Here is an 18055-nt window from a genome sequence, read left to right on the forward strand (position 1 = left end):
GAATGCGGAACTTTTTTTGACTAAAAAAATGCTGCTTAGCATGAATGACCACCATAAGACAATCTAAAGTCATAGGCGTCACAAGCCAGGGCGGGTGGGTGGGCGGGTGTGTGGGGGTGAGTGGGTGAGGGGTTTGTTGTCAAATAAAATGTTTTGTTTTGAAAACATCGTGTTTGAATATGACAATTTCTTCCCTTAAAATTGAAAAAATTAAATGTTATAAATGAGAGCTTTGTCTGCTGCATGTCTATGCATTAGGTGTGAATGTTATGCCCTTGGAGGCCAGCAGATGGTGCTGTGTCCCAAGGAATTGGAGTGAGTGCTCTTAACTGCTGAGACACCTTTCCACCACCACCACACCACTTTTCCCCACTCCGTTTTTAAAGATAGGGATTCCTGTAGCCAAGGCTAGCTAGCCTCCAAGTCCCAGTCCCATCTCCTCCTGTGTTACGATTACAGGCTTGCACCACCAAGCTTGTTTTCCATATGGTAGTTTTTAAGTTCCCTTCATACTAGTTACCTCGGGTTTAATCACCTACATAATGGGTCTCATTATGTAGCCCTGGCTACCTGGCTGGCCTGGAATCCATGTAGACCAGGCTGGCCTCAAATCCATGGAGATCCACCTCCGCCTCAGGAGTGCTGGGATTAAAGGCCTTCACCACCAGAGCTAGCCAGTTTTGTTTTTTTTTTTCTTTTTTAAAACTTTAAATCACCTGTTTTGCGGGTGATTTGAGGTCTCATTTCTTATAGCTTAAGTTGTCTGGGGAAAGGATACTAAGAACACATCCAATCAAATCGAGAGAAACAAAATATCGAGCATAAAGCAGGTGGGAGTATGCATAAACAATGGTAAGATTGTGGAAATGAAAAAGCATGCTGTGGAGAAATAAATCCCTCACAGAGGTAAGGGCCTCTGATAGTTCTAGAATTATATAAGAAGTAAGTTCTCATAGAAAAGTTTGTGCTATAAGTAATTTATAGCTAGACGTGGCTCTCCCTAGCCATAGTTAACCTGTGGAAGTGCACCAATGAACTAGGGCTTTCATTTCCATCCAGTGGGCCAGAGAGGCACCAGTGTTTGACCTGAACCTCATTCGCCTGGTACTAATACAAGGAGCCAATGAGAACACAAAGTCTTATCGACCACTGGCTGGTAAGAAGAGGTAGACAGGTACTACAAAGGAATCTGGGGAAGGGAAGTGCCAGAGCCTGAGGTACCAGTGTAGCGGGGGTATTGCTGTGACAGACCTGACTGTTTTTTGGAGGACTGGAACTGTGGGCTAGAAAAGCCATTGAGTGTTGAGATCTCAGTGGGAAGTTCGGCGGGAACTTGGAAGATAAAAATACTGAGTTGAGAGCAGTGCAGAAGACAGAGGCCTGGCTTGTGAAATTTCAGAGGGAAGATTAAAGACTCTCTCAAGGCCGTTTGCTATTTTAAGATTCTGTGGTTCTGGTTAGCTGGGGCTGAAGAATCCGCTGTGATTAGCGGATACCAGATACCAGAACCACTAAAGTGAAACCTTTACACATTACTGGGACAATTGATGCTGGTTAGCTGGAGCTATGAAGTTAGTGGTGATTAAGAAGAGGCCAGCATCACTGAGGTGAAATCTTCTGGGAAGTATTTCCTGAGAGCACAGAGAAGCTGTGTTCCAGAGATGGTCAAGGTCCTGAGTTCAATTCCCAGCAACCACATGGCAGCCCACAACCGTCTGTAACTCCAGTTCCAGAGGATCCAACACCCTCACACAAACATACATGCAGGCCAAACACCAATGCACATAAAATTAAAAAAAAAAAACAAAAAAACAAAAAACAAAGCAGGCTGAGCAAGGCAGGCAGGTAAAGTAAGCAGCACCCCTCCATGGCCTCTGCGTCAGCTCCTGCCTTCAGGGGGAACCTGCCCTGTTTGAGTTCCTGTCCTGACTTCCTTCAGTGATGAACAGCAAGGTTGAAGTGTAAGCCGAATAAACCCTTTCCTCCCCAGCTTGCTTTTTGGTCATGGTGTTTCATCACAGCAATAGAAACCCTAACTAAGACAGTCTGTTATGTTAAATCTTAACATCTTTGGAAAATAAGTATTAGCCCAGCTCCAAGGAGCCCACAATCACTTACTATTGGCAACTAAAGGATTGAGGGGTGGGGGTACCCAAATGTATACACTGATGATCCATCCCACCAGGCTCTGATTGCTCCAGACTCAGGGTCACATAGAAGCCCTAGTTAAATTGTGAAACACTAAACAAGACTAGTAAATGTGAGAGAGATTTTGTAAGATATAAGGGCTGGCCAGCATAGGAGGGAAATCAAGGGGAGGGCAAGTAAGCAGAATATATTATATATTATATTATATACCTATGAAGTCAGAGAGCTAAAATTTATAATAAAAATCCTATTCAAAAGAATAGTTCATGCTCTCCAGTAACAGCAAAACCATATGAAGCCCAGGAAGGATTTCAGAGCAATAAAGTTTTTCAGTTAATGGTCTCAAAGGAAATAGGATACAACTCATTAGATTTTCATGTGCCTCAGAATGAAGGTTAAACAGGCTAAGAATAAATTGAGTACCACTTTGTGTGGTGCTGAGGTCAAACAGGAAACATGGGTTAGAGGTTTTTTCATCAGATACATAACAACTGTGAAAACATGCTTTAGTGCCAAGAACTCCACTAAGAACTCTGGTTAAAGAATCATTCATGCTTGAACTGGCGGTGCACACTCTTAATTCTATGAGTTCAAGACCACGCTGGCCTACAAATTGAGTTCCAGGTCAGCCAGCGGTAGACAGTGAGACTCCTGTCTTTAAAAAAACAAAGTGCATTGACACTTTTACCACTGGTAGTGAAATTCAACATTAAAAGCAGCAATTATCGTCATAGGAAATCTTGAGAATGAAGTCAATGTTAAGTGTGTGTGTGTGTGTGTGTGTGTGTGTGTGTGTGTGTGTGTGTGTGTGTGTTTTGGTGTTTCGAGACAGGGTTTCTTTGTGTAGCTTTGCGCCTTTCCTGGAACTCACTTGGTAGACCAGGCTAGCCTCGAACTCACAGAGATCCGCCTGCTTCTGCCTCCCGAGTGCTGGGATTAAAGGCGTGCGCCACCACCGCCTGGCTCAGGACTCCCATTCTTAAGAGGATTAAGCCTGTCTCTTTTTACAAGACAAGGTGCAGCAAGAAGGCAGCCACTCCCAAGCCAGGAAGACAGAAAGAGCTAACACCAGAAACCAACCTTCATTTTAGAGACTTCTAGCCTCTAGAGCTGTAAGACACTAACTATTGGTTCTCTAATTACCAAGTCTAGTATTTTGTTATGCCAGTGTGAGCTGATTAACACACTAGGCAGGGGCTAGAGACATGGCTCAGTGGTTAAGAGCACTGACTGCTCTATCCGAAGACCCGGGTTCAATTTCCAGTACCCACATGGCAGCTCACAACTGTCTGTAACTCCAGTTCTAGGGGACCCGACACCCTTACACAGACATACATGCAGGCAAAACACCAATGCACATAAAACGAAAATAAATAAATAAATAAGGCAAAGGTGTTTTATTTATTTATTTATTTATTTATTTATTTATTTATTTATTTATTTATTTATTTATTATGCATACAGTGTTTTGTCTGCATGTGTGCCTGTATGCCAGAAGAGGGCACCAGATCTCATTACAGATAGTTGTGAGCCACCCTATGGTTGCTGGGAATTGAACTAAGGACCTCTGGAAGACCAGCCAGTGCTCTTAACCTCTGAGCCATCTCTCCAGTCCTAAAACATTTTTTTTTAACTGGAGCTGAGGACCGAACCCAGAGCCTTGCGCTTGCTAGGCAAGCACTCTAAAGCGCTCTACCACTGAGCTAAGTCTCCAAGCCTAGGCAAAGGTGTTTTACAGAAGCTGTAAAAGACATACTCCTGTGACTTAGCCTATCTAGCACATGACTCCTTTTCTGGATGTTCCCATAACCACCTTAACCTCTAAGAAGATACAATTACACAAGCAGAACTCGAGTCAAAAGGCCAGTATATACTTTCTTTCTTTCCTTTTTTTTTTTTTTTCAGATTTTTTATTATGTATACAGCATGTATGCCTGCAGGCCACAAGAGGGCACCAGATCTCATTACAGATGGTTGTGAGCCACCATGTAGTTGGTTGCTGGGAATTGAACTCAGGACCTCTGGAAGAGCAATCAGTGCTCTTAACCTCTGAGCCATCTCTTCGGCCCCAGTACACACTTTTTTTTTTTTTTTTTTTTTTTTGTATTTCGAGACAGGGTTTCTCTGTGTAGCTTTGCACCTTCCCTGGAACTCACTCTGTAGCTCAGGCTGGCCTCGAACTCACAGAGATCCGCCTGCATCTGCCTCCCGAGTGCTGGGATTTAAAGGCATGCATCACCAGCACCCGGCTATACTTTCTTACTGTATTCGTTACTTGCTGTAACAAATCAAACTTGGGGGCTGAAAACAACACAGATGTATGGCCTTATAATTTTAAATGTCCATGTGACTCACCCAGCTGAAACTGAGATGTCAGCTGGGGTGCATTCCTTTTAGAAGTTTTCGAGAACACATTTCCTTGACCCTTTCAGCTTCAAATTTCTTAGCTAGTGATTTCCTTCCTGTATGCCAGTAAGCCGGATTTGGGAGTCTTTGTCCTGCTGTGGCACTCACACCAGAGCTTTTACCTGGCCCCCTCTTGGGACCACCCATAGGTAGCATCTAGGGGAATCTTTCTATCTTTTTTTTTTTTTTTTAAGATTTATTTATTACATATATAGTATTCTGTCTGCATGTGTCCCTGCAGGCCAGAAGAGGGCACCAGATCTCATTATAGGTAGTTGTGAACCACCATGTATATGGTCACTGGCACTTGAACTCAGGACCTTTTGAAGAGCAGTTGGTGTTCTTAACCACTGAGCCATCTCTCCAGCCCGAATCTTGCTATCTTAAAGTTAGTCAATTAGCAACCTCAATTTTCTCCTCTAAGTACTGTAGTATATCCTGGAGATTCAATGTTTGTCTGCCTATTAACACGGGTAAGCATTTGCATAGGCATTACAAAATGAGTAACTTCCAAATCTTTCTTTTCTTCCATATTTAAAACTGAACATTAAGCCAGGCATGGTGGCCGAAGCCTTTAATCCCAGCACTCTCACTTGGACGGCAGAGGCAGGCAGATCTTTGTGAGTTTGAGGTTATTTTAGATCTTGTCTCAAAAATAAAGCAAACGACGACAATACCAGAACAAACTCCTCTAAACTTCATCAAAACCTAAACTGATCATTAATTTCCCTCGTTTCTCAACTGGATTCATTCCTCAGCCCTATAGTTGGATCATCTGGACACACAGAATATACACTACTGGGAAGCATTTGACATGCCTATGGTGATAAACAGAGTAGGATTTTGCAGTTAAAAAACAATGAGAATTTTCTTGTCTTTCCCACCTTCACACCTAAACCTACTCCTTGCTCCAGGGTAGTAGAGACTCGATATCAATTGTTTTACAAAGTACTCAGATTATTTGTGAATTTCAGTTATGCCAGAGATGAGCTTATTATGTACCTCAGAAATCAACAGAATGCAGTACCAAAATCTGAGGTCTCAACTTCCAGGGCCTTTCTTAGTTACCAGAGAATTAGTTATTAAAAGTTCTTAGTCACTTCACACGCTGCCAGTAATTTTCCAACTTTACGGAATCCATGCTTTGGTTTGGTTGAGAGTGCTCTCATCCCATTCCTTGTCTTTCATCAACTTAAATCCACAGACATACAACCAGAAAACCCAATTAAATTAGAGGTAACAGCAGATTGTTCTTAGTGTGATCACATGGCAGTAAACGTCTTGTTGGAAAAGCATATATCCAATGCCTAGGAGAAGCAAGGTTCTTACATGAAGATACTTGTTATGAGATAATATTACTGAATGAATTTCAATTGGCCACAATTAAAATCACTAAGAATATTAACAGAGGGCATTCCAAGAGCTCATTTGGAAATGAGAGGCTTCCCTGGTGGCCTGTATGTGTGAGGACCCAAGGCTGGATCCTGGGCTGCAGCTGACACTTCAGCCATCTTTCATTTCACACTCGAGACTGCATCTTAGTTCTCCGCCAGGCATTAAACTCATCTCTACTCTATCATGTAAGCATTTGGTCACCTCTGCTCCATCTGGCAGACATTTTAGATACTTCTTGGGGTACGCGGCAGGTATTTTAGTCACCTGTCCATGTATGGAGGAAAGCAATTTTAGCTATCTCTCCAGGTCCTGGGTGGGAATTTTTAGCTATCTCTACAGGTAGCAGACGCTCATTTTAACTTTCTCTCTGGGTGCGGGGCAGACATGTTTGTCTGCCAGTCTAAGGGGACTGGGTAGGCATTTTCGCCAAGTCTCCAAGTTTTCCAGCAGACATCTTAGCCCCAAGTCTGGATACCGGCAGCCATTTTAGCTCCAAGTCTGGGTATCAGCAGACACTGTATCCCCAAGTCTGGGTACAGGCAGACATTTTAGCTCCAAGTCTGGGTATCAGCAGACATCTTATCCCCAAGTCTGGGTACCGGCAGACATTTTATTTGTCTCCAAATTTTCCAGCAGACCTCTTAGCCCCCCAAGTTTGTGTACCAGGGAGGCATTTTCACCAAGTCTGCAAATTTTCCTGCAGACATTTTAGCCCCCCAAGTTTGTGTATTAGTGAGGCATTTTCGCCAAGTCTCTAAGTTTTCCAGCAGACATCTTAGCCCCCAGGGCACACATCTTATCCCCAAGTCTGGATACCTGCAGACATCTTATCCCCAAGTCTGGGTACCTGAAGACATTTTGTCCCCAAGTCTGAGTACCGGCAGACATTTTAGCGCCAAGTCTGGGTACAGGCAGACATTTTAGCTCTAAGTCTGGATACCTGCAGACACTTTATCCCCAAGTCTGGGTACAGGCAGACATTTTAGCTCCAAGTCTGGATACCTGCAGACACTTTAGCTCCAAGTCTAGATACCTGCAGACATTTTAGCTCCAAGAATAGATACCAGCAGACATCTTATCCCCAAATCTGGGTACAGGCAGCCATTTTAGCTCCAAGTCTGGGAACCAGCAGACACTTTATCCCCAATTCTGGGTACCGGCAGACATTTTAGCTCCAAGTCTGGATACCTGCAGACATTTTAGCTCCAAGTCTAGATACCTGCAGACATTTTACTTGTCTCTAAATTTTCCGGTAGCCATCTTAGCCCCCCACTTTGTGTACCAGTGAGGCATTTTCGCCAAGTCCTCAAGTTTTCCAGCAGACACTTTATCCCCAAGTCTGGATATCAAAAGACATTTTAGCTCAAAATCTAGATACCTGCAGACACTTTATCCCCAAGTCTGGGTACAGGCAGACATTTTAGCTCCAAGTCTGGATACCTGCAGACACTTTATCCCCAAGTCTGGGTACAGGCAGACATATTAGCTCCAAGAATAGATACCAGCAGACATCTTATCCCCAAGTCTGGGTACCGGCAGACATTTTAGCTCCAAGTCTGGATACCTGCAGACACTTTAGCTCCAAGTCTGGGTACCGGCAGACATATTAGCTCCAAGTCTGGGTACAGGCAGACATATTAGCTCCAAGAATAGATACCAGCAGACATCTTATCCCCAAGTCTGGGTACCGGCAGACATTTTAGCTCCAAGTCTGGATACCTGCAGACACTTTAGCTCCAAGTCTGGGTACCGGCAGACATATTAGCTCCAAGTCTGGGTACAGGCAGACATATTAGCTCCAAGAATAGATACCAGCAGACACTTTATCCCCAAGTCTGGGTACCGGCAGACATTTTAGCTCCAAGAATAGATACCAGCAGACATCTTATCCCCAAGTCTGGGTACCTGCAGACACTTTAGCTCCAAGTCTGGGTACAGGCAGACATATTAGCTCCAAGAATAGATACCAGCAGACATCTTATCCCCAAGTCTGGGTACCGGCAGACATTTTAGCTCCAAGTCTGGATACCTGCAGACACTTTAGCTCCAAGTCTGGGTACCGGCAGACATATTAGCTCCAAGTCTGGGTACAGGCAGACATATTAGCTCCAAGAATAGATACCAGCAGACACTTTATCCCCAAGTCTGGGTACCGGCAGACATTTTAGCTCCAAGAATAGATACCAGCAGACATCTTATCCCCAAGTCTGGGTACCTGCAGACACTTTAGCTCCAAGTCTGGGTACAGGCAGACATATTAGCTCCAAGAATAGATACCAGCAGACATCTTATCCCCAAGTCTGGGTACCTGCAGACACTTTAGCTCCAAGTCTGGGTACAGGCAGACATATTAGCTCCAAGAATAGATACCAGCAGACATCTTATCCCCAAGTCTGGGTACCGGCAGACATTTTAGCTCCAAGTCTGGGAACCAGCAGACACTTTATCCCCAACTCTGGGTACCGGCAGCCATTTTAGCTCCAAGTCTGGGTATCAAAAGACGTTTTAGCTCCAAGTCTAGACACCTACAGACATTTTATCCCAAAGTCTGGGTATCAGCAGACATCTTATCCCCAAGTCTGGATACCGGCAGCCATTTTAGCCCCAAGTCTGGGTATCAGCAGACATTTTATCCCCAAGTCTGGGTCTCAGCAGACACTTTATCCCCAAGTCTAGATACCTGCAGACACTTTATCCCCAAGTCTAGATACCTGCAGACACTTTATCCCCAAGTCTGGGTACCTGCAGACACTGTATCCCCAAGTCTGAGTACCGGCAGACATTTTAGCGCCAAGTCTGGGTACAGGCAGACATTTTAGCTCCAAGTCTGGATACCTGCAGACATTTTAGCTCCAAGTCTAGATACCTGCAGACATTTTACTTGTCTCTAAATTTTCCGGTAGCCATCTTAGCCCCCCACTTTGTGTACCAGTGAGGCATTTTCGCCAAGTCCTCAAGTTTTCCAGCAGACATCTTATCCCCAAGTCTGGGTACCGGCAGCCATTTTAGCTCCAAGTCTGGGTACAGGCAGACATATTAGCTCCAAGAATAGATACCTGCAGACACTTTATCCCCAAGTCTGGGTACCGGCAGACATTTTAGCTCCAAGAATAGATACCAGCAGACACTTTAGCTCCAAGTCTGGATACCGGCAGCCATTTTAGCTCCAAGTCTGGATACCGGCAGCCATTTTAGCTCCAAGTCTGGGTACCCGCAGACATCTCATTCCCAAGTCTGGGTATCAGGGGACATTTTACTAGCCTCCAAGTTTTCCGGTGGACCTCTTAGCCCCTCACTTTGTGTACCAGGGAGGCATTTTCGCCAAGTCTGCAAATTTTCCAGCAGACCTCTTAGCCCCAGTCTGGATACTGACAAGCATTTCTACCTATGTCTCTAGGTCTCAGGCAGGTATCTTAGGCATTAGCTTTCTTTTCACGCTCTGGATCAATCTTAGTTATCTGTCAGACATTTAACTCGCCTCCACACTTTCCTGCAGGCATCCAGTCACCTCTTCTCCATCCGGTAGACATCTTAGGTAACCTCCCTGGGTTCAGCAAGACTTTTTTCCATCACTTGGGCTTCAGGGCAGTCTCCAGGTCTCAGGGAAGGCATCTTATTTATCTCTCAGGGTACAGAGCAGGGGTTTAACTATCTCTCCCAGTAGCGGGGGGCATTTTAGCTATCTCCCAGGGTAGTGAGCAGACATTTAGTTAGCTCTCCATTTCCCAGGCAGACATTATAAAGCTTTGTCCCCAGATCCTGGGCCGACCCTTTAGCCACCTGTACGAGTACCAGCCAGTATTATGAGCTATCTCTCTGGGGATGAGACAGGGACTTTAATCACCCACCTCTGCACTTCTCAGGCAGGTTTTTAGCTTTGTTCCCAGGTCCCAGGCAGGCGTTAGCCACCTGTACGAGTACCGGCCAGTATTTTAGCTATCTCTCCTGGTAGGGGGTGGTCATTTTAGCTATCTCTCTGGGATATGGACAAGCGTTTTTACCTACCTCTCCACCTCTTCACCTAGCATGCACACATTTAGCCATCGCCCTGCCCCCTCACAGGCACGTTAGCGATCTCTCCTCTACCTAGCCCGCGCATTTCACTTACTGCTGCGTTCTGGCCGCTCTTCTGGTCTCTTCCGTCACGCGCTCGCCGCGAGCGCCACTACCTCCCTCCCGGGAGTGGGTGTGGGTCCCACGAGGAATATCACAGTTTTAATCCAAGAAACGTGGACCGCGTGGAAAGCGAGGGAAGCAAGCGCACAGAGTCCCAAGCGCCGAGAGCGCCAGAAACGTCGCGATCGGATCCTGTTTGGGACTGAGCAGAGCGCCGGAGCATCTCTGCGGATTTTGTCGAAAAGAAATTCCAGAAACCAGGGACACAGCAGCACCGAGGCGGCTGCTAGCAAGCGCCACCTGTGAGTGAGGGAGCGCAGGGAGGGACTTAGAATTCACGAGGCCGGGGTCCTGCGGAGAGGGCGTGGTTAGGAGGCCAGGGGAAAGAGGGCAGGGAAAGAGGACAGCCCAAATAGGACTCCTGGGCAGCAGAGGGTGGGTCTAGTCTGTGGCGCAGGAAGCTTGGATGGCGAGAGGTACAAAGGCTCGGTCCATCCTGCGCCCAGCTACCTTTGAGAGCTCAGACGTGGCCCTAGGAGGCTGAGTATCAAGACTATAGCAGCTTGCCATGGCGCTTGGCGAGCGTTAAGATACCGAGAACCTGGAAATGGAGGATTCATGGCGCAGTCCCAACACTGCCTCCCTCCCAACACTGCCTCGCTTCTACTATGGCTCTTTACCTGGGTGTTTTGTTTGTGGCAGAGGGCCTACCCCCTCCCCTTTCTGTTCCTGTCCCCTTGCCTTTTCCTGTCTTCTTTATTCAGAGGTTCCTAACGCGCGAAACAGGACCTACCACTAAGTTCGGGGGGGAAATTAATGAATGAATGGACATACTTCTTCCCCCAGTTGACAGGAGACAATCTACTGGCGAAATTTTCCTTAAATCGTACACTTCCAAAGCCCAAGAAAAGAATATAATTGCCAGTATCAATACAAACTGCCTCAGTGTCAATTTTCTTTTAAAATTTTTATGTGTGTGGATGCTGCAATTGTTTGCGTGCAGGGACCATGGAGGCTTGATGAGAGCCTCAGATCCCTTGGAACTGGAGTTATAGATGATTGTGAGCTGCTTCATGGGTGTTTGGGTATCTAACCGTCCTCTACAAGAGCAGCCAATGAGTGCTCCTAACCACTGTGCTTTCTCTTTAGGCCCAGTGTGAATTCTCAGTGGGCAAAAACTTTGCTGGTATATGATAATGAATTTCATAAAGGGTGAAAATTTTTACAAAGAAATAGATGTAGCACTGCTGAAACCCATGGGGTGGGGGGACATGCTAAGTGCAAAAGGCAGGTTCTTCAAATAAAATGAATATAAAAATCAGTAAAACGGCCGAGCGTTGGTGGCGCACGCCTTTAATCCTAGCACTCGGGAGGCAGAGGCAGGTGGATCTCTGTGAGTTCGAGGCCAGCCTGGGCTACCAAGTGAGTTCCAGGAAAGGCGCAAAGCTACACAGAGAAACCCTGTCTCGAAAAACCAAAAAAAAAAAAAAAAAAAAAATCAGTAAAGTAAAGGATAAGACAACATTAAATTGCCTGGCTAAGTGTTAAAGGTATGTCTCAATACACACAGAGCCCATCTGTAATCCAGGAGAGATTTCTTTCTTTGTCTCCCATCTTTTCTTTTTTAAGTTTATTTATTTTTACGTGTACTAGTGAGTGCCTGCATGTGCACCACTTGAATGCCTAGTCATGAGGAGGCCAGATGCTTGAGTCAGATCCCCTGGAACTGGTGTTACATTACAGGCTGCCATGTGGATGCTGGGAACTGAAGCCAGGTCCTCTGGAAGATCAGCCAGTGCTCTTAACCACTGAGCCATTTCTCCAGCCCCTTTGTATCACATCTTTAAGGAAATTTTGTCAACTCTAGAACAGAGACCCTCATGGCCACACACAACAAAAAATGCAGATTTTATAAAAATGTGCACCCCAATTCCAATATGCAAACAAACATCAAGTAAAAATGAGTTGTGGGAGTGTGACAAATCTTTGATACGGGACAAGCCTGCATTGAGTGTTCTTCCAATGACTTCTTTGTAGAAGTGGACATTTTATCGGGTCTCAAAACTGAGTCCTCATCAAGCTGCTGGAAACCACCTTTATCCAGCTCTGTTCAGTGAAGGAGGGTTTGCCTGGGAACAGAATTAGCAGTGAAGAGGGGTAGAAGTGGGTGCTGGTCTTGATGATGTTGGCCAGACCAATGGCAGGGCTCGCAAGGGATTACCAAAAGGTTGTGTGGTCAGCATTTTAGCTTGTAGTACCATTAGCGTGCCCTACAGTTACAGCACTCCAAACAACTGCAATGCCTCACCTTGCTGTAAGAGCTGTGGCAGGGTGGGAGGTCTAAGTTTGGAGTTTAGGGGAAGGAGTGTCAGAAACTGGATTTTCTAGAAAGCATTTAGAGAGGACAGGAAGATACAAGACACTATCTATTCTTTTTCTTAGAAGCCAGGAAGAAGGCCCAGCTCTTGGCCATGTGGCTGGTCAGGACGGACGCAGGCATGACTTTAGGTCATGGGCCTTGGGTGTGGCCTCTGCAAGCCATCTAGAGACCTGCTGAACCACTCACACAGGCTTTGGGCAGCTCCACGCTTCTCTTCCTAGTAACCCATGTCCTAAGTTATGAAGCACATTTGGATTGGGGTAGGTTTGACTGTTCTTCCAAGATAAGGCTGTGATGACCGAATAGTTGTGGTAATGGCACTAGACGTGGAGAGCCCCACAAGACTCAACATTCCCATCTGCCCAACTGTATATAGCCTTAGAAGTGATGATTATGTCAGAAGGGGAAACTGACTGTAAGTGCTGTAGCGTGTGACATAAATGCATTTGTTTATTCTCGGGGCAGACGAGCAGTGGGGACAAAACTCTGGGAAGCAAAAGACAATCTGTTTCCTGAGTTGCAGCATTGTAAAATTCAAAATGTCAAGTTGGCAACAAAAAACAACCAGGTTGGTAAACAAATAAGAAAGACTTGGACATCAGAGGAATAGAGATGAATAGAAACTGTCTCTTGGCAATCAGGTGTATAACTAGCCAAAAGATAAGCAAAGAAAAGACTTGAATGATGATGTAATCTGACTGTACAACACAGACCTACATGAAAACATAACAGTAGGAAAGCAGTCTTCTCATTTATAGGCCTCAGTCTTCAAGGAAGAGGCCATGTTTGTGCTACAGACTTAGGAAATAAGCCATATGAAATCTGGAGCTTGGTAGGCAGGTGACGGCTAATACGAGTTACTTTAGATGACTTTAGGTGGATGCAGCCCTGGAGTGCTCCATGGCTTGTAGGTAACTCCTACTGAATGCATTTCAAATAAGACTGGGTTAGCATGCATGCATTTTGGGGCTGTTGGCACCATCCTGTTTTGGATGCACATGATTCTTTTCCACTTCCAGGGAAAATCATGCCAATATTTGCATGGCTTCTTGTCGGAGGTCCTCAGCAAACATTGAAAGGTTGAATTGAACCACTAAATGAGGCCTGGAGAGATGGATTAGTGATTAAGAGCACTGGCTGCTCTTCCAGAGGACCCAGGTTCAATTCCCAGCACCCACATGGCAGCTCACAACTTCCTATAACTCCAGTTCTAGGGGTTTGACCCTCACACAGACATACATGTAGGCAAAACACCAATGCACATAAAGTAAAAAAGAAACACTAAATTAACTCAGCAGGTTGTAATGCTGTGTGGTGTATAGTAACTGCATATGTATATGTATATACATATATTATTTAAATATACATATATTTAAGAAATTGCTGGGTGGTGGTGGCGGCGGCGGCAGCGCACGCCTTTAATTCCAGCACTTGGGAGGCAGAGGCAGGTGGATCTCTGAGTTCCAGGCCAGCAAGGGCTACAGAGTAAGTTCCAGGCCAGCCTGGCCTACACAGAAAAACCCTGTCTCAAAAAAACAAACAAAGAACAATAAAAGAAATGAAAGGATAAGAGGTCATGACTTTGAGAAAGACTTGAAGGGACATGGGAGAAGTTGAAGGGAGGAGAGAAAAGGGGGAAAATGTAAAAACAATCCTCATAAATTCTCAAAAAAAATTTAAAAATTAAAAAGAATTTAACCACATAGAATTACATTAGAAATCAAACCAAAAAGAAATAGGGAAAATTCACAAATATATTTAAATACAACAACTTAGCTAAACATTCAAAAGGTCAAAGAAGAGAAAAGTAATAACACATCAGAAGTTGCAGAATCTAGTAATAGTGCTAGAGGGGAATTTATACCTGTAAATACTGACTTAAAAAAAAAATCAAAAGTCAATAAGGCCCGCTCTACAAGAATGAAACGCCGGTACTGTAGATTTGACCAAGAACCCATGACTTGAGAGCCCAAAGACCCCAGGGGTGAATCTACCATTCCTATTTTTCTAAATGGACACAGCATCAAACTGCTGTCCAAACAAATACCTCTATCCCCATAGATTAATGCTGCTCTCAAACCTCATCGCTTAGACCTCCTCAGAGAAGCTTCTCTGTGCAGCGGACCGGGCTTAATGTGGAAACTAACAACTGGTCAAAATGGGGAGAACAAGTGTCTATCGAGTGCTCATCCATAAATGGAACATCTGTATGACACACTTAGCTGCAGAGCTTAGAGAAAAACCACAGAAGATGGGTAGAAAGATTGTCAGGCACCCTGGAGGCAAAGCAGCATTTTTTTTTTCTTTTTTTTGGCTGTGACAACACGCTGTGCTCAGAACTCACAACCACCATGATTGCCTGCACAAGTTCAAGCCAGTCAACATTCCAGGATAGGGTGAGGGGCTCGAGAGCCTCTGTCTTTAGCTGAGCAGCTATTGAGTGTTGATAGCTTCTGGAGGAAAGTGGTGTGGTTCCAGCCTCCAGTGGATGGCCCCAGACACATGCATACATGGACAGCACAAATTGCATTGGTGGGTTATTAAAACAAACAAACAAAGAAGCCAGATGTGGTGATGCATGCCACCACACCAGGCCAGAGCCTTCATTTTCAGCATCACAAAATACTGAATAAAATAAACAATTACTTTGACTCCATCAGGGAAATAGCATCCACACAATTAAAAAGCCTTTTACAGATAACAGCAGCTTGCTAGTGAGTGAGCAAACTTGACCTCCTCCTGAAGACAGTGTGAATGTAAGAAAACATAAACTGACACTTTCTTGGAGGGTCAGGTTCTAATCAATTTAATAATAAAGTAATCCAGACTATCTTGGCTTAAAGCTACCAATACACTTTTGTGACTTCTCTTCATAGGAGTCCTAGAGCATGTTCTGGTGAAAACTATGGTCATACTCTGGCAGGGGTTGGAACAGGAAGAAAAAAGGAAACATTCTGAAACACTCTCAGGGCAGTCTGCTCCTAGGTCTCACCCCAGACAAGTGTGACTTATTAGAAATTCATTGGCTCCCCTCACTCCCAGGTCTCACTATGTTACCCAGGCTGATCTGCAACTCCTGAGCTCAAACATTGTCTCACCTTACCTTTCCAAAGCTAATGGGGTTTCATAAGACCCCCCCCCCCACCTAACTCGGGGCTGGAGAGATGGCTCAGGGGTTAAGAGTGCTGACTCTTCTTCCAGAGGACCCGAGTTCAATTCCCAGCACCCACATGGCAGCTCACACCTGTCTGAAACTCCAGTTTCTAGGGGACCCTGACACACATGGCAAAAACACAAATGCACATAAAAATAAAATAAAATATATTTTTTAAAAAAGCACTTGGAAAATTCAGTGTACTTTCATGATAAAAAAAAAAAAACCAACTCTCAATAAACCAGGAATACAAGGAAATTATCTGAATATGTAACGGCCATGCATGAAAAGCCCACAGCTAATATGGTCAATGGTTTCTGAAAAGTTGAAAGCTTTCCCTTAATATGAAGAGTGAGCCAAGGATGTCTACTGTCCCCGATTCCTATTCAAATAGAACTGAAAATCTCGTCCAGAGCAGTTGGGGTAAAAAAAAAAAGAAAGAAAGAAAGAAAGAAAGAAAAAGAGAAAGAAAGAAAGAAAAGGAATCCAGGGCTGTGAATGTAGCTCATGCAGCAGAATGCTTCCCCAGCATGCACAAAGCCCCATGTTCAGTCCTAAACACTGTATAATCCACTCATAGTGGTACAAGTCTATAACCCCAACACTCAGGAAGTGGAAGCAAGAGGATCACAAATTCAAGGCCAGCCCAGGCTGCAGACTCTGTTTTAGATTTAAAAAATCAAAATTGTAAATGACTGGAGTACTCTGTTCACAGATAACATGATAATTTATGTGGAAAATGAAAGTCTCCACAAAAACTTATGACTCAGATAATTCAGTTGTAAAGTTGTAGGATACACCATGAACATACAAAAGTCAACTGAGGGCCAGTGACATGGTTTGGCAATTATAGGCACTTGCCCCCAAGCCGGAAGACCTGAGTTTCACCAATAACAAACACATGATGGGAAGAGAGAACCAGCTCCCATAAGTTGTCTCCTAATCTCCACGTGCACACTGTGGCATGCTCAAAACCCCTTGTCCTGGTGACAGTGGGGCAGTGGTGGTGCATGCCTCTAATCTCAGCACTAGGAAGGCAGAGGCAGGCAGATCTCTGTGAGTTGGAGGCCAGCCTGGTCTACAGAGTGAGATCCAGGACAGGCACCAAAACTACACTGAGAAACCCTGTCTTGGAAAACAAACAAAAAACAACAAAACAACAGAAGGAGGAGGAGGAGGAGGAGGAGGAGGAGGAGGAGGAGGAGGAGGAGGAGGAGGAGGAGGAGAAACTGTTTCCATTGGAACTGGCCTATGAGCAAGCCAGTGGTGCATTTTCTTGACTGGTGATTTATGTGGAAGGGGCCAGCTCACTGGGAGTGGTGCCACTCCTGGGTTTGTGGTCCTGGGTGATACAAGAAAACAGGCTGAGCAAGCCAGCCAGAGCAAGCTGGTAAGCGGCACTCTTCCATGGCCTCTGTATGAACTCCTGTGCCAGGTTCCTGCCCTGCTTGAGTTCTTCCCCTGACTTCCTTGGATAATGGACAACAAACTGTGAATGGAAATAAGCCCTTTTCTCCCTATGTTGATTTTGATTAAGCTGTTTATCACAACAATAGGGAACCCCAACTGAGACAGGGGACAAGCCAGTAAGCAGTTCCTCCATGGTCTCTGTATCAGTTCCTACCTTCAGGTTTCTGTTTTGAGTTCTGTTTTGAGCCCTGGCTTCCTTCACTGAGTATGACCTGAGAGTTTTGTCAGCTGAAATAAACCCTTTCCTCCCTCAGTTGACTTTTGTATGTTCATGGTGTATCCTACAACTTTACAACTGAATTATCTGAGTCATAAGGTTTTTGTGGAGACTTTCATTTTCCACATAAATGATCATGTTATCTGTGAACAGAGTACTCCAGTCATTTACAATTTTGATTTTTTAAATCTAAAACAGAGTCTGCAGTTTTTTTTAAATCATAGCAACAGAAGGCAAACTAAGATACCCATTCTCCAATAAATAAATAAAAAGTATTTTAAAAGTCAGTTGAACTTCTATACATAAACAATGAATTTATGAAAAGGAAAATTGAAAAAATCCCACTTAGAATACTATCAAACAGAATTGACAATAAGAAATGAAATTAAGCAATGAGATGAATGGAACGGAAAACGAAAAACATTACGGAGAGACATAAAATGTAATCAAACACAAAGCTATCCTTCGTTCATTGATGTTCTGCATTTTAGTTTATTTGTTTTTGTTTGAGACAAGGTCTCACCATGTAGCCCTGGCTGGCTTGGAACTTACTGTGTAGACAAGGCTGGCCCCAAACTCACTAATATCTGCCTGCCTCTGCCTCCCAAACCTTGGGATTAAAGGTGTGCGCCACTACACCAAGCTTGGTGCTATAATTAAAACATATGGTTTCCTCTCAGCAGTTCTCCTGTGGAGTCTTGATGTGGACTGGTGGTAGTATCTTTAAGAGGGTTTAATGATTTCTCAAGAGACTGGATGAGTTCTTGGA

The 18055-nt window shown here is 44.6% G+C and overlaps 1 long non-coding RNA gene across 4 annotated transcripts in view; it reads right to left on the minus strand.

Annotated features, from left to right (window-relative positions):
• Positions 1 to 10735, minus strand: part of LOC107403019 (uncharacterized) — a 96512-nt gene extending 85777 nt beyond the window's left edge. For all 4 annotated transcript variants that reach the window (XR_006068004.2, XR_013047969.1, XR_013047968.1 and 1 more), the window contains exon 1: positions 10058 to 10735. This is a non-coding gene — a long non-coding RNA (uncharacterized LOC107403019). The remainder of the gene's footprint in view (positions 1 to 10057) is intronic.
• Between the last annotated feature and the right edge of the window lie 7320 nt (positions 10736 to 18055).

This window comes from Peromyscus maniculatus, chromosome X (assembly GCF_049852395.1).
Source record: "Peromyscus maniculatus bairdii isolate BWxNUB_F1_BW_parent chromosome X, HU_Pman_BW_mat_3.1, whole genome shotgun sequence".
NCBI classification, from domain to species: Eukaryota; Metazoa; Chordata; class Mammalia; order Rodentia; family Cricetidae; genus Peromyscus; species Peromyscus maniculatus.